The sequence below is a fragment of the Pogonomyrmex barbatus genome, unplaced genomic scaffold (genome assembly GCF_055798465.1).
Source record: "Pogonomyrmex barbatus isolate J1 unplaced genomic scaffold, ASM5579846v1 scaffold4, whole genome shotgun sequence".
NCBI lineage: Eukaryota > Metazoa > Arthropoda > Insecta > Hymenoptera > Formicidae > Pogonomyrmex > Pogonomyrmex barbatus.
The window spans coordinates 3949677-3963917 of record NW_028297138.1 but is presented as its reverse complement, the minus strand read 5'-3'; the positions used below and the strand labels follow the sequence as shown (position 1 = coordinate 3963917).

Genomic DNA, 14241 nt, shown 5'->3' with positions numbered 1-14241 from the left:
CGCACAGTCAAGAGAGAAAGCATAATAGGACATCATGCCGAATTGCGGTGTCCCTTCACTGTTTTACACATTTGACACTAGTGCAAGTGAGAGACCGCGTTATCTCTATATGTCGCGCTTTTCTTCTTTTTCCTTGCGTTCTTATTAATTACTGATTATTTAATTATTTATTTAATAGATTATTTAATTATAATTTTTAATTGTTTAATTATCGCGTAATAATTCTATTATACATTTTAAAAAAGTTATGTGTAAAATTATAACTATTATTACGAGTTTGAACATTGAATGCCTCACAGCTATCTTAAGCAGCTGATATTGAAAAAAATTATTTAAAAAAGTAGTGAATTTACGAAACTATTCAAAAATAAAGGAGATTATATTAAATAAACATTTTTATTTAGTAAACAAAATATGAAAATTCAAATAAATATTTTTGAAATTAATATTAATATTTTGAAATTAATATTATGTTGTAAATTGAAAATTTGAATTTGCAATAATGTAATTATAAAAGATATTATTTTTATACGTTATTTCACGTTAAATTACATCATATCATTTCTATATACATACCTTTAAAAAATAATTGTAAATGTAATTCTACTTGTAATTTTACTTAGGACACAAGAAGTTAATTTTATTTGCATACTACAAATTTATAAATTCACGTAAAACTATGAGTCTCCAAACCCGCAATGACAGTTGTAATTTTACACATGATTTTTTTTTTAAATGTATAATAGAAGAATTATTACGCAATAATTAAATAATTAATAATCAAAATTAAACAATTAAACAATTAAACAATTAAACAATTAAACAATTAAACAATTAAACAATTAAACAATTAAACAATTAAACAATTAAACAATTAAACAATTAAACAATTAAACAATTAAACAATTAAACAATTAAACAATTAAACAATTAAACAATTAAACAATTAAACAATTAAACAATTAAACAATTAAACAATTAAACAATTAAACAATTAAACAATTAAACAATTAAACAATTAAACAATTAAACAATTAAACAATTAAACAATTAAACAATTAAACAATTAAACAATTAAACAATTAAACAATTAAACAATTAAACAATTAAACAATTAAACAATTAAACAATTAAACAATTAAACAATTAAACAATTAAACAATTAAACAATTAAACAATTAAACAATTAAACAATTAAACAATTAAACAATTAAACAATTAAACAATTAAACAATTAAACAATTAAACAATTAAACAATTAAACAATTAAACAATTAAACAATTAAACAATTAAACAATTAAACAATTAAACAATTAAACAATTAAACAATTAAACAATTAAACAATTAAACAATTAAACAATTAAACAATTAAACAATTAAACAATTAAACAATTAAACAATTAAACAATTAAACAATTAAACAATTAAACAATTAATGATTATTTAATTATTTAAATTGACAAGTAATATATCACAATGACTCTTGAAATTACAATAGAATTGTAAATAAGAAGGCACTAAGAGTCAAAACGCGGTAATTAGTGCGTGGTAATTTATTAAAAATTAATACTTATTGCGAAGTAATCAAATTCCTTAACATAACATCGAACGTGGCTTTATTTTAAGCCATCTTCAGCGAGAATAATATAAAAAAAATATAAAATAAAACTCGGGATGTTAAAAGTAGAAATATAACCATGGTGTTAACAGTCCGTTATAGACTAAGATGATGGTGAATGCTCACATCGATTTCCAGGTCGGTAGCATAGGCCAATACAAATTACCTAAGTGTGAGCATAATTTAGTCATGACTTGTAAAGAATCATAACTGAGATTCAAAGTAAATTTCGATTGTCAACTCACTATCCAGGCACATGTCCAATCATTTGTCAAACACTTAGGCGTCAGATCGCAGTCTTATTAAAATATAAAAGTCAACACAACGATAGCAGTAACGACATAGCAGTAACGAATAAAAAGTACATGTGGTAACCACGAGTCAAGCTAATAAAATGACAAAATAGTGAAAAACAATTAAAGTAAAGTCAAATGGATGAAATAGTCAGCCACAAACAAAGGCGGACAACAGCGATACAAAAATATTTACAATTTATTTATTATTGAGGTATAATGTAAAAACTTCGTATCTTTTTGCAAGGCTATTTACTTGATTTTTAATGTGTAGCATTTCCGAGACAAGTTTTTTTCTTTATGAAACGCTCCCTATAGGATCTTGACATTCTTCCAGTCAAATTCATAATTATATTGTAACCTATATTCTGTAATGACAGATGAGGTAGCAGTGAGAGGTAGCAGTATTCCTATTAATGTGATTTCGGTGTTCGGCAATCCTTGTTTTTAACTGATCAAGATGTCTGTCTCACATAAGAGGCGTTGCAATTCTTACATGTGATTTGCCATAACCTAAATAATGCAACGCGATCTTGTAACATCGCTGATCAGCCTGAATCCCAAGAATTCTGACTAACCCGAGAATTATTAAACAAGAAATTAAAATAGAATAATCCGTACGAATTGATGTGCAATTCGGCAAGAACGCTGACTCCGATAACACCGTGTCGAAACGCTGACAAACAATGTTCCGACACGACGACGCGCCGAAGTCGCGTAACAGCGGACCGATAAAAGCGACGAGAGGAATCGGCGCTCAGCTCAGCTCAGAGGCTTAGACGTACAAGTATCAACGCGTAGGCGCTAAGACAGTGTGACATAATAATGCGCGACTAAGTTATAATCGAATCAAAATAACAAACGCGAGAATATTCAAATAAAACTTTTTTTTCAGTTAATGTAAGTATCGAATCAGTGATCCCTTTCCCCCTCTTCCGTCACTTTCCGTGGTTGCGCCTCGGAGCGGCACAACAGATTTTATAGACTACATTTTTATTTTGTGTGATTGGAATTTTTTGTGCTTTGATTAATCCTTCTAGATTATTAAGGCTAAAGAAGGAAATCTTAAAATCCAAGCCAGCGATGGTTAATTTCATTCTGTCTGCAATCTGTATTATGAAAGGTACAGTAAACCAAGAAAATTTCTTCGATTCTCCTTTCACAGTTGTAATATCATTGATTTTTGTGTTAAAGTTAATTTTCGTTAAAAATTTTTTTAAACATAAGTTGATGATGTTGAAAATAAAGCTTAAAGGATAATAATTGTCTCTTAAAACGCTAACAATTCTACGTTCTATGTTCTTTTGGTGATATTTCGGGTGTGAGAGTAATAATGCCTGATTCACCAAGCCATGATTATTCTTCGTTTTTGAGAGAGAGGATGCTGGAAAAAATTGAGATATCTTTCCGAGAACGTAGGTTTTTGGTACCAATTGGTTTTGATGACATTGCCATTTTAGTCTGATATTTACGTCCAAGAAGTTAAGCGATTTTTCTCTCTCTTTTAAGGTAAATTGTAATCTCGGATGGAAAGAGTTGATATATTGAGAATGTCTTTCGTTTTGTGGAAGGAATAGCCATGACAATGTCATCTACGTATCCCAGGTACCAAAAAGGGATTGGTATCACACATTTCTCAAGCGCTCTCTCCTCCAAATCGCTCAAAACCAGATTCGCAATAATGGGAAAAAGCGGAGAGCCCATAGGAGTACCAAAGGATTGCTTGTAAATAGTGTCATTAAATTTAAAAAAAGTAGAGTTAAGAATCAGGGAAATCTCTCTGATAAATTTCTCCTTCGGTATATATTGCATCCCACCGAAATCTCTTCCCATCTTTTTTTCATGCTTGATAAAGGCTAGATCTAAAGGAATGTTGGTGAATAAAAAAATCACATCAAGGAAAATTAAACTGTAGTCCTGTGCTAACGATCTCCTGGAGAGTTTGTTAACCAGTTCGAGGCTGTTTTTTATGTAACTGCGTGATTTGGAAACATTTTTAGAGATAATATGATGTAGATGAAACGCCAAAAGGTATAGAACGCTATCTATCGATGACACGATGATTCTGAAGGAGCAGACCCTCCTTATGAATTTTGGGAAAGTTTAGGCTCTCAACATTACTCCATCACTAATGTTAAGTGCTTTTATGTGGCCGGAGATATAAATTGTGAGTCCATTTTCTCAAAAGACCGCGCAAACCTTCAACTGTCTTCCTCGTCAGATTATTTTTTAGTTTAATGTAGGTGTTTTCATCTTGAAACATTCCATTAACTTTATTAATATAAGCATTTTTGTCTAGAGCAACCGCAACATTCTCCTTATCTGCCCTCGTAACTATAACATTGAGATTATTTTTTAAGAAAGATTTGATAGATTTTGATAGATTTGATAGATTGTGTAGGTTAAGGAGTTTTTGGTGGTGAGTATTGTGCTGTAAAATGTCAGAAACTAAGTTATTGATGAATGATAATGGTTTCTGGTATCCAGTTGCACACCGAAAATTTTTTGATGTTATTCTTAATATTCTTAATAAGTTGAAACACTGCATCAGCCTTATCACGGGGCGGAAGTGCAAAGTTTTCCCCCAACTGCAGGAAAAGTTGATTATCCACCGGAATGGTACCCGAGGATAAATTTATAAACCATCCCTTCCTAATAGTGTTGAGGGAAGACAATAAGAAAAGACAGAGTCAAAAGAGACGGGGTCAACATTGACTCTAAAATTTTGTTGACAATTATCATCACTGCTCCTCGAAAATTTCCAAGCAATTTTCTCAAAATTAATCGTTGCAATTAAAGCCTCCGTAACAAGCGAAACAATGTATTTTAACAGTATTTACTTTGAATCTCAGTTATAATTCTTTATAAGTCATGACTAAATTATGCTTACATTTAGGTAATCTACTGATTGGCCTATGCTATCGACCTGGAAATCGATGTGAACATTCATCATCATCTTAGTCTATAACACACAGGATTGTCACACAGACATATAACATCAATCATCACGGTTATATTTCTACTTTTAACATCCCCAGTTTTATTTTATATTTTTTTGTATTATTCTCGCTGAAGATGGCTCAAAATAGAGCCGAAATGTTCGATGTTATGTTAAGGAATTTGATTACCTCGCAACAAGTATTAATTTTTAATAAATTACCACATACTAATTACCGCGTTTTGACTCTTAGTACCTTCTTATTTAATTATTCTATTTAATTATTTATTTAATTGATTATTTAATTATGATTGCGTCCATTCCTACCAGTACATTTTAAAAAATGTCCATGTTGTGATTAATCAAAATTTTTGTGACCCTCTTATTTTCAACATTAAAAGAATAATATTTTTAATAAATTAAAGATTGAAGGAACAAAAGATTAAACAACTAGAGGGACAAAAAAGATTAAATAAAAAATAATTTTTAATTAAAAAAGATTAAAAATTAAGAAAGGAAAATTAGAAAACGAATAAAAATTAAAATAAAAAAGTAAAAACTTAAATAAGAACTAAAAATTAAGAATATTAACAGATGATAAAACTATAAAATAAAAATAATACAAAAATTTTATTTATATTGAGTAATAATAAAAAGAAAATAAAATTTGTAGAAAGTAATGTCTGCAGAACGTTATGCGCGAGCAACGAGAGACGGAGCGCGTAAAAAGGTCACGGCATCGTGAAATTGCCATTTGGATTGCTCCAGATTCGTGCCCTTCACTCGGTCTCGACGAACAGCCTCCTGAAGGTCCCTTGGGTTCAGGTGGCCAAATCTGCGGTGTCAATCCCATGCGGATGGTTGGGCGGTACCGCTGAGACTTGCTTCTCCGATAATTTATTGTTCGACTCCTCAACTATATATAGTCCATTTCTTTCTTTTACCACCAATTTTACGTCGCCATTTTGATCAAGAACGACCAGCTTAGTTTTATTGAATAGGATATCGAAATCATGCTTGGTAATTTTGCTGACCGATAGTAGGTTCATACGCAAATCAGAAACAAGTTGAGTATTTTCAAGGCGAATGTAATTTTCCTTACGCTTGCAATTAAGTAAACTATCCCTTCACTTTTAATTGGAGCCGAGTCTTTATTTGCGAGGTTTTTCACTTTTCGCACTCAAGCCCATGCTGAAACAGTGCGCGTCATGACAAATATGAGACGTCGTTCCGTTGTCTAAACACCATTTACTTGTCTTGGCAGTTTCGGCAAAATAAGCTTCCGATATGACCATGGTTGTTTGAGAAACTTCACGAAGTTTCTTGATTTTTCTTCCTCATGTTTTTGCAATTGGCGGCCTTGTATCCGATGATCTTGCATTTGTGACACTTGAACTTGAAATTTATTCGAATTCGACGCTGTGTCATTAGGTTTTCTCTGATCTTTTTGTTATGCTTTCCATTGCATTGGATGCAGTACCGTTCGTAATGCTTTTTCTCGTGTCTGCTTCTTCCGTAATTTTAACGCGAAATACATTAAAGGACAGCAATGCGTTATATGATTCAAGGGCGCAATGAAAATTATCGAATTTGCTATATTGCTGCTATTTCGTTTATTTTGTCCACAGTGTCGAAAAATTGCCGAAAATCATCGCACACATCACTTTCGGATTGCATTTTGAATGTTGTTAACTGTCTCAAAAGAGCCACCTTTCGCGCCGGTCCCTTGGATTGATACGTCACCTCAAGTTTCAACCTTTACGAAACGTGGGGCATCCTTTTATTTGTTTCAATTAACTCTAGCTGATCGACAGCACAATGTCTGAGCGTCGTTTTGTTCCCATGTTTTCACTGCGTTAACAGATTCCGCATTTCAGGCCGCGGTTTCAGGTTCTACAATCGGTTTTACAATCGTGAATGGAATCGTTCACGTATTGCCCCAAGTCATTTTTTATGAGCAGCGTTTTCATGAACATTTTCCAAGTGTCATAGTTTTTGTTAGTCAAGATTTCGAATCTCACTTGAGTCATATTGATTCTTTTTGACTGAGCGTGCGTAATTTACGTGATCATTCCTATAACCTGTAGAAAATAATGTCCATAGAGCGTTATGCGCGAACAGTGAAAGGGGGAGCGCGTAAAAAGAGATGGGGATTGTTGAAAACCACTTTTAACCCGTGATCATAGGCAATGGGCACACGCACACCAGACGCACGTTGAAAATCAAAAACGAAAAAATGAAGGGCCAGAGATTACGTGGTGCTACTGAATTTAGTCAATCGAAATGAATGATGTTGTTGATAATTTTAATATAATAGTTACATTTTAGTAAACAAAAAATATTAAAATGGATTGAAATTTACAGAAGTACACATTCGTCAACGTTGAAATAAATCCATTTCAATGCCCAGCGTCTTTGTATCCGTTTATATGTATAATAATACTTTCACACACACATGCGGAAAACTTTTTTTGTATTCAATTGGATTAAATTGAATTGAATTTGGATTACATTTGTTGTAGCCAGGCCTACAACCAATAATAAAAGTAGTCCGCATGGCAACAAAATTAGGTTGCACGAACCTCGAAAAGTCTTTCGAAAGATTACACAAATGTGTGATCGCCGAAATTGCGACCAGTCTTTCGAAAGACCACAGAAATGCATCGCGAGAACATTGCGAAAAAGCTGATCAGCAAATTCCTAAATTTGATGATCAAATCGAGCGTGATATTGATTGATCAATATCACGCAACCGATCGACGCAAACGATCAGAATGCTGACCAGGCATCGATCAGACTATATAACCGGCTACACAAGGCGGAATAGTCAGAGTCGGGAATCAATCAAACATTACGTGTCGTTCGGAATCGTTATTATAATTATCGCGCAAGATATTACACGAGCATAGCGAAGTTCACGCGAGCCGTACTATCACCGTCTCAGGTGACATACTCGGTCGACGGCCGCCAGAGTAACACGATACACGCCCGCCGACGTTTAACCGTGTGTGAAAGAAATAATATAAGCAATAATTGAATCCAAGAAATTGTGCAGTTGTTAAATAAATCAAGTATCATAAAGAAAGTGTGTTAGTGATTTCAAGATTTCCTTCCATTCGTTTGATCCTGCTCGGAGTCCCAACTCCTTAGGCTTAACGGACCCGACTATCTCAAAAAATTAACATTGTAGCCCATCCGGGGTACAACACATTGTGTTTGCGGATTGGCCAGTACAACCTTATATGGGAAGGATTGTACATTAAGGCGGGAAGATCGTGTATCAAAATTCTGGAATGAATTGTAAAATATGATTTATTCATCATGCATACAATCAACAGTCGAGGAGAGCGGTACGGCTGTCGCTAGTTTCAACTATCAAAGTACAGTGCGGTTCGCGTATGACACAACGAAAATCCTCAGGAACGCGGCAACGATGGAAATCTTCCTCGCTTCAAGTTATGGTTTTTTGGTCGGCCTTCGTGTACACTTCACACAAGGTCATTCTACTTCTTATGGCAAATGTGGTAGCGATAATGAATCTTGATCCAGAAACGAGAAGGCGATAAAAGTAAAGACAGAACAGAAAACGCTATCGAATCATGTCTAGAGATCCGTATTGATTAGGAGCGAGAGGTAAACTCGCCCGTTCGTCGTGCGTGACGAACAAGTGCTCAGTGATCCTAATTTCGAGGGATCAGTACAGGTAAGCTGCGCTACAGAATTTACAGAGCATGTGTTAATCACGTGCATCCCATGCCATGTATGCGTAATGTATACTTAGCTCAAAACATATAACGGGCGATTCACGGGACAAATACAAAAAAATAACAAAAATTTCATTTAAATTAGTCTATTCTCAAATACATTGGATTGAAAAATTGCATTTTCTATTCAGAATTTTGAATAGAGCAATATTAACGATTTATTTTTTAAAACTGAATTTATTTCTAGACTGAGAGGTATAAAAATATGTTTCAATTCCGATAAATGAATACAAAAGTAATAAGCATTAATACGAATTCATTTCAATATTCACGCGTACTTCTGAAAATTTTAATCTATTTTAATCCATTTTCGTTTACTAAACTCAAGGAAACTTTCTACTGCCAAACTCAAATAAAATGTAAGTAATTTATATTCTAGGGTAAAAAAAATTGAAAATCTCAAGAACATCATTAATCAAATTAGACGGAATTGTCAATGCGATGTAATTAATATCGGTAATAAAACGGTAAAGATATCCCCATCCTCTCAATAGCTTCTTCCTTCTAATCTCTTAATATTAAATCTGCTATGATTGGGTATACAAGAAATAAATTTAAATGGGCAATCCTGTTTACTTTTAGACGATCATAGGCTCTAGATAAAATTCATCATTACAGGATAGTTACAAATAGTTACAAACCGTATCCGATATGAAAGAAAAAAGCCTTCCAAGTCCTGAGCAAATCTCGCAATCTTTTAATAACTTTTAAAAAAGGTAAAAAGTAACGCCAAGCTCACACGCTTCTTTTCTTATTTATGGAAAAGAAAGAATTTTATACCAAAATTTCCATCTACAAAAGTCTTTTTAGTAATAAATTTTATATTGGTACAAAAGATGTAATATCAAGAATTGGCGTCAACTTCTAATTTAATAAAATAAAAAGAACTTTACAGTGAAATACATTTTATTTTGTAGTTCATTTTTATTTGAAAAGTTGTTTCATTATTTCTACAAAAAACATGTCATGCCATATAAAAAAATGGTACAAACTTTTAATCCTATAAAGTAAAAAAGAAACTTTGCAAAGATGAAAAAAATGTAATCAATTTAAAATTAATATCAATCTGTAGTTGCCAATAAAATTTTATTGAATTATTGTACTTGTGTTTATATAAAAATAAAATATAAAAAAAAATCTGTAGGAAAAAAAACCGTTGTACAAAAATTTGGCGCGCTCGGGTGCATTAAAACTACTTTTAATTAACATTGAACTATGTGACAGACAAATAGAAAATAGTTTGAATTAAAATTTAATATATTCTAAGATTTTTTATTTTTTAACTTATTTTTTTTAATATTAACTAAATAAAATTAATGAAATATATAATTAATTATTAGTTAATGAAACATTTTTTACATAAATAATGCAAGAAACTTAATTCTTAATTGGAGCGCTTCTCGGCCGAACGTTAGTGGGCGCGCGGCACTGAGCGCCGCATCACAAATTTATTATTTGGGAGTTATAATAATTGAATAAATAATTGTTATAAAAATAAATAAAATATATTTATAATCAAATATAATATTAAAATTAAACTAAAATTATTAAATTATTAAAATTTAACTAAAATATTAAAATTTTGTGTTTGCTTTCTTATAAAAATAAAAGTTAAATGTAAGTAGAAAATTAAAAATAAGATAATTGTTTTAAAAATAAAGATATCAATTTAAAATCAAACATAGAAAAATAATAACAATGTTTTTATAAGGTAATGATATAATAAAATGAATTATTAAAATCAACTAAAATAAGAAAAAAATAAAATAAAATCAACTAAAATAAAATCAACATTTCTTCTTGTATGCTATTCTTCCTCCATCTTTCCAAGTGTTTACAGAATACTTCTCGATTTAGGATATTTTTGAAACTTATGATAGGAAACTTAGACCAGGATTTGGATCCAGGATGTCTCTAAAATTGTTTTAAAATTCGTATTGTTTGAGCTTTTTAAAACATAACCCAACTCTAATCTAAAGAGATATTAAGCATTAATGTGAATAAAAATGAATTAAAATGTGAGAAATGGTTTAACATCTCGCATAATTATTTATATAAGCAAGATTTTATTTACGTTCTGAGGCGCGCGAGGCACTCCGTGCCGCAAAATGTGTCTTACCCACATAGAACATAACCTGCAGTGGATGTCCATTGAACCTCCATGGCTCCATTAAACTTCCATCGAACGTCTATCTCCACGATAAAAGTCAGATAGACGTTCATTAGTGGTCCAGCGAATCTCCACGGTGAACGGTGCTCTAAGATTCCATCATGGATATCCATTAGCCATCCAGCATACTTCCACGTAGGATGGTGCTCTAGGATTCCATCGTGGATGTCCATCAGCTGTCCAGCGAACCTCCACGGTGGGAGGTCTTCAAGATGGATGGTCCCACACGGAACATGACATCCATTAGAGGTCCACGTAACCTCCACTTTCATGCGACATCTATTTCCATGGTGAAAGTTAGATAAATATCTAATGGAGACCTATACTATCTTCATGATGGAACTCTAATGGAGCTCTACCAAACTTCCATTAGACATCTTATGGAGGTTGTATGGATGAATTACAAATGTTTTATGAAATTTTCATGGATCATATACAAAGCTTAATTGGAAGTTTTAGATTCTTTGTAGGTTTACTTTATGATAAAAATTGAGAATATATACTTAAACTTCCATCGAACGTCTATCTCCACAATAGAAGTCAGATAGACGTTCATTAGAGGTCCAGCGAATCTCCACGGTAAACGGTGCGGAACGGAAATATATAAATAAATTAAAAATTTATTGCATGTATTTTATTTATTCGTATTTGATTGTATATAAATAATTATACCAAATACAAGAAAACATATTGCCGAATAAAAGAAATATCTCACGTATTTAATACGATCAATAAATATATAAATAGAATATACGATAGTAAATTTATAAACACTATTCACATGGAACATGATATTAAAAATATAACATATAATCTTCACACCTTTATATATATATAATTTATAATTAAATTATCTATAAAAATTACACACGCTATCAGGACATTGACATTGAATTGACTATTTGAATCTTATGACAATGTGATAACATTTACTGATCAAAGATCTGTCATATTTTTACATCAAAATTCTAAGTTTAATTATACTATCGTTCTAGTATCTGATTTCAGCCGATCACGTAAGTGAAGCAAGCTCGACCATGTATATTACAAAGATGGATGATCCTTGGAAAAATTATGTGACGTTATCGATATTTATAAGATAAAAAAAGATTTCATTAGTTCCATTGCACGTTACGTATGTATATGCGCTTCGTTCCTTCAAAGAAATATTTTTGTTCAGCATCATAAAAAATTCTTTTTATTAACTTTTTCTGTAGAGGTCTTCTGGAGAGTTCATGGACGACTAATGAAAGTTACAAACTTTCATGGTGGACTTCTAATGGACATCTATTAGAAGTTTTTGTTCCGTGTAGGTCGTCTACTGAGACCTCATGGACCTTCTATTAGCGATCCACTTAACATCTAATAGATGTCTTGGAAGACGTCGAATAGAGGTCTCATAGACTTCCACGAAGCGGAAGTCTATGAGACCTATAGCGGAACTGTGAATTTCTTGTGGACGTCCACTGGAAGTCTAATGGATGTTCCGAATATCCATGACCGACGTCTAATGGACGTCTAATGGATGTTCGAATATCCATGATCGACATTTAATGGACGTCTACTGGAGGGTTTTGTTCTATGGGTAAATGGGTGGGTACTGATTTTAAAGTGGATAAAAGGTTAATCACTTAATAGGAAAAATGCGGCAGTTGCACTGTCTTATAATTGAGATATTGAATAAGAAATGCAGAAGGTCGATAATAGAAAAAAAACCTGCTTTATTGATGATTTTTCAGAAAAACAAATTCTGCGGCACTCAGAGCCGCGGCGCGACCGGTTAGGGGTTAAGGATTACGAGTTTATTTTATTAAAATATTATCCAATATGAACGTATGTTTTAATATTTATTAATAAATTTTTTATACTTTATATTTAAATTTTTAATATTTATTAATTTATTTATTCGGGGGCTCGAGCCATGCTTGATGCAATCTCTCCTGTCGTGCTCCAGGAGGATTATTTGTATATTTGCCAATGGCGTTGGAGGGTGTCGCCGCTGCAGTCCGACCTGCATCCCTCGAGAGAATAGGACCATCATCTCTCTGAAGTACCGGTCGTAGAGATTCGAAAGAATACATGTATATATGTATATTGTAATATATATATATATATATATATATATATGTATCATTGTATTGTTGACGTGTTATTCTAAACATGTTATTTGCGATAAATATCATCACATGCCTCGGTAGTCGAAAGGATAAGATGCCTGCCCGGTAAGCAGGAGATCCAGGTTCGATTCCTGGCTGAGGTGGTATTTTTTCGCAAAATAATTACGAGTTTTCACGACTGGTTCGTGGTCGGGCCGTGACGCACACCCTCCCTTCTTATTTGGGCATATTTCTATAATAAATTTATTAATAAATATTTATTAATAAAGTTTTTTTAAATATTATATATTTACATATAATGTTAAAGAAAATTATATAAACAAAAATTAAATAAAAAATTTTATTTTTAAATATTTTTAAAAGTAATATTTCCATTATTAATATAAAAAGATAAACAGTAAGAATGCAATAAGTGCTTTAATGCAACTCGGGCGCGCCAGTTTTTTTACGTCGTTTTTTTTTTTACACATCAGATTATCTTTTATATTTTTTTTGTTTATATTCTTTTATATTTTTTATGTAAACACAAGTACAATAATTCAATAAAATCTTTTGGCTACAACTACAAATTGACATTAATTAATTTTAGATTGATCTTTTTTCACCTTTGCAAAATTTCTTTTCTATTTTATAGAATTAAAAGTTTGGATCATTTTTTGATATCAGAAGTTTCTTATAGAAATAATTACGTAATTTTATAATATAATATTTGAATTAAAACAGAAAAATTCTTGGATGCAAAAAAATGTGATATATATCGAATTTTATTCTTATTTTTTTAAAAAGATTGAACTTTCCAGATAATGTAATTATAACTTGGCGCCACTTTTTTGATATCAAATCTTTTATACAAATGATACATGTTATTAGAAGTGAGTAATATATATTATATATATTATATATTATATATTATCATCGAACATCAGTAAGATGACGTAATTTTGTAATATTTGAATTGAAATAGAAATACTCTTGAATATAAAAATATGTATTCGAGTTATATTTTTATTAAGTCTTATTTTTTTAAGAAGATATAACTGGCGCCAGAAATTGATAAAAAGCTTTTAATTGATACTTATCACGGGTTTTATATTCTAAAAGCAATTGTATATTGAACTTTCGAAATAATGCAATTTGATATCACTTCTTTGATATCAAATCTTTTATACAAATATTAGAATTGAATATTATATTCGAACATTAGACGTAAAATTGCGTAATTTTATAAATATAAACTTAAATCCAACTCGCATTACATTGGTGATTAAATATCATTATGCACTATATCATCATTATGAAAAACTATAAACCTATACAGAACCTCGCTTTGCATTGAAGT

The 14241-nt window shown here is 31.4% G+C and overlaps 1 protein-coding gene across 11 annotated transcripts in view; it reads left to right on the top strand.

Moving 5' to 3' along the window:
- LOC105423461 (extracellular serine/threonine protein CG31145) overlaps positions 1-14241 on the top strand; it is a 450620-nt gene that overhangs the window by 158309 nt on the left and 278070 nt on the right. The window lies entirely within an intron of this gene.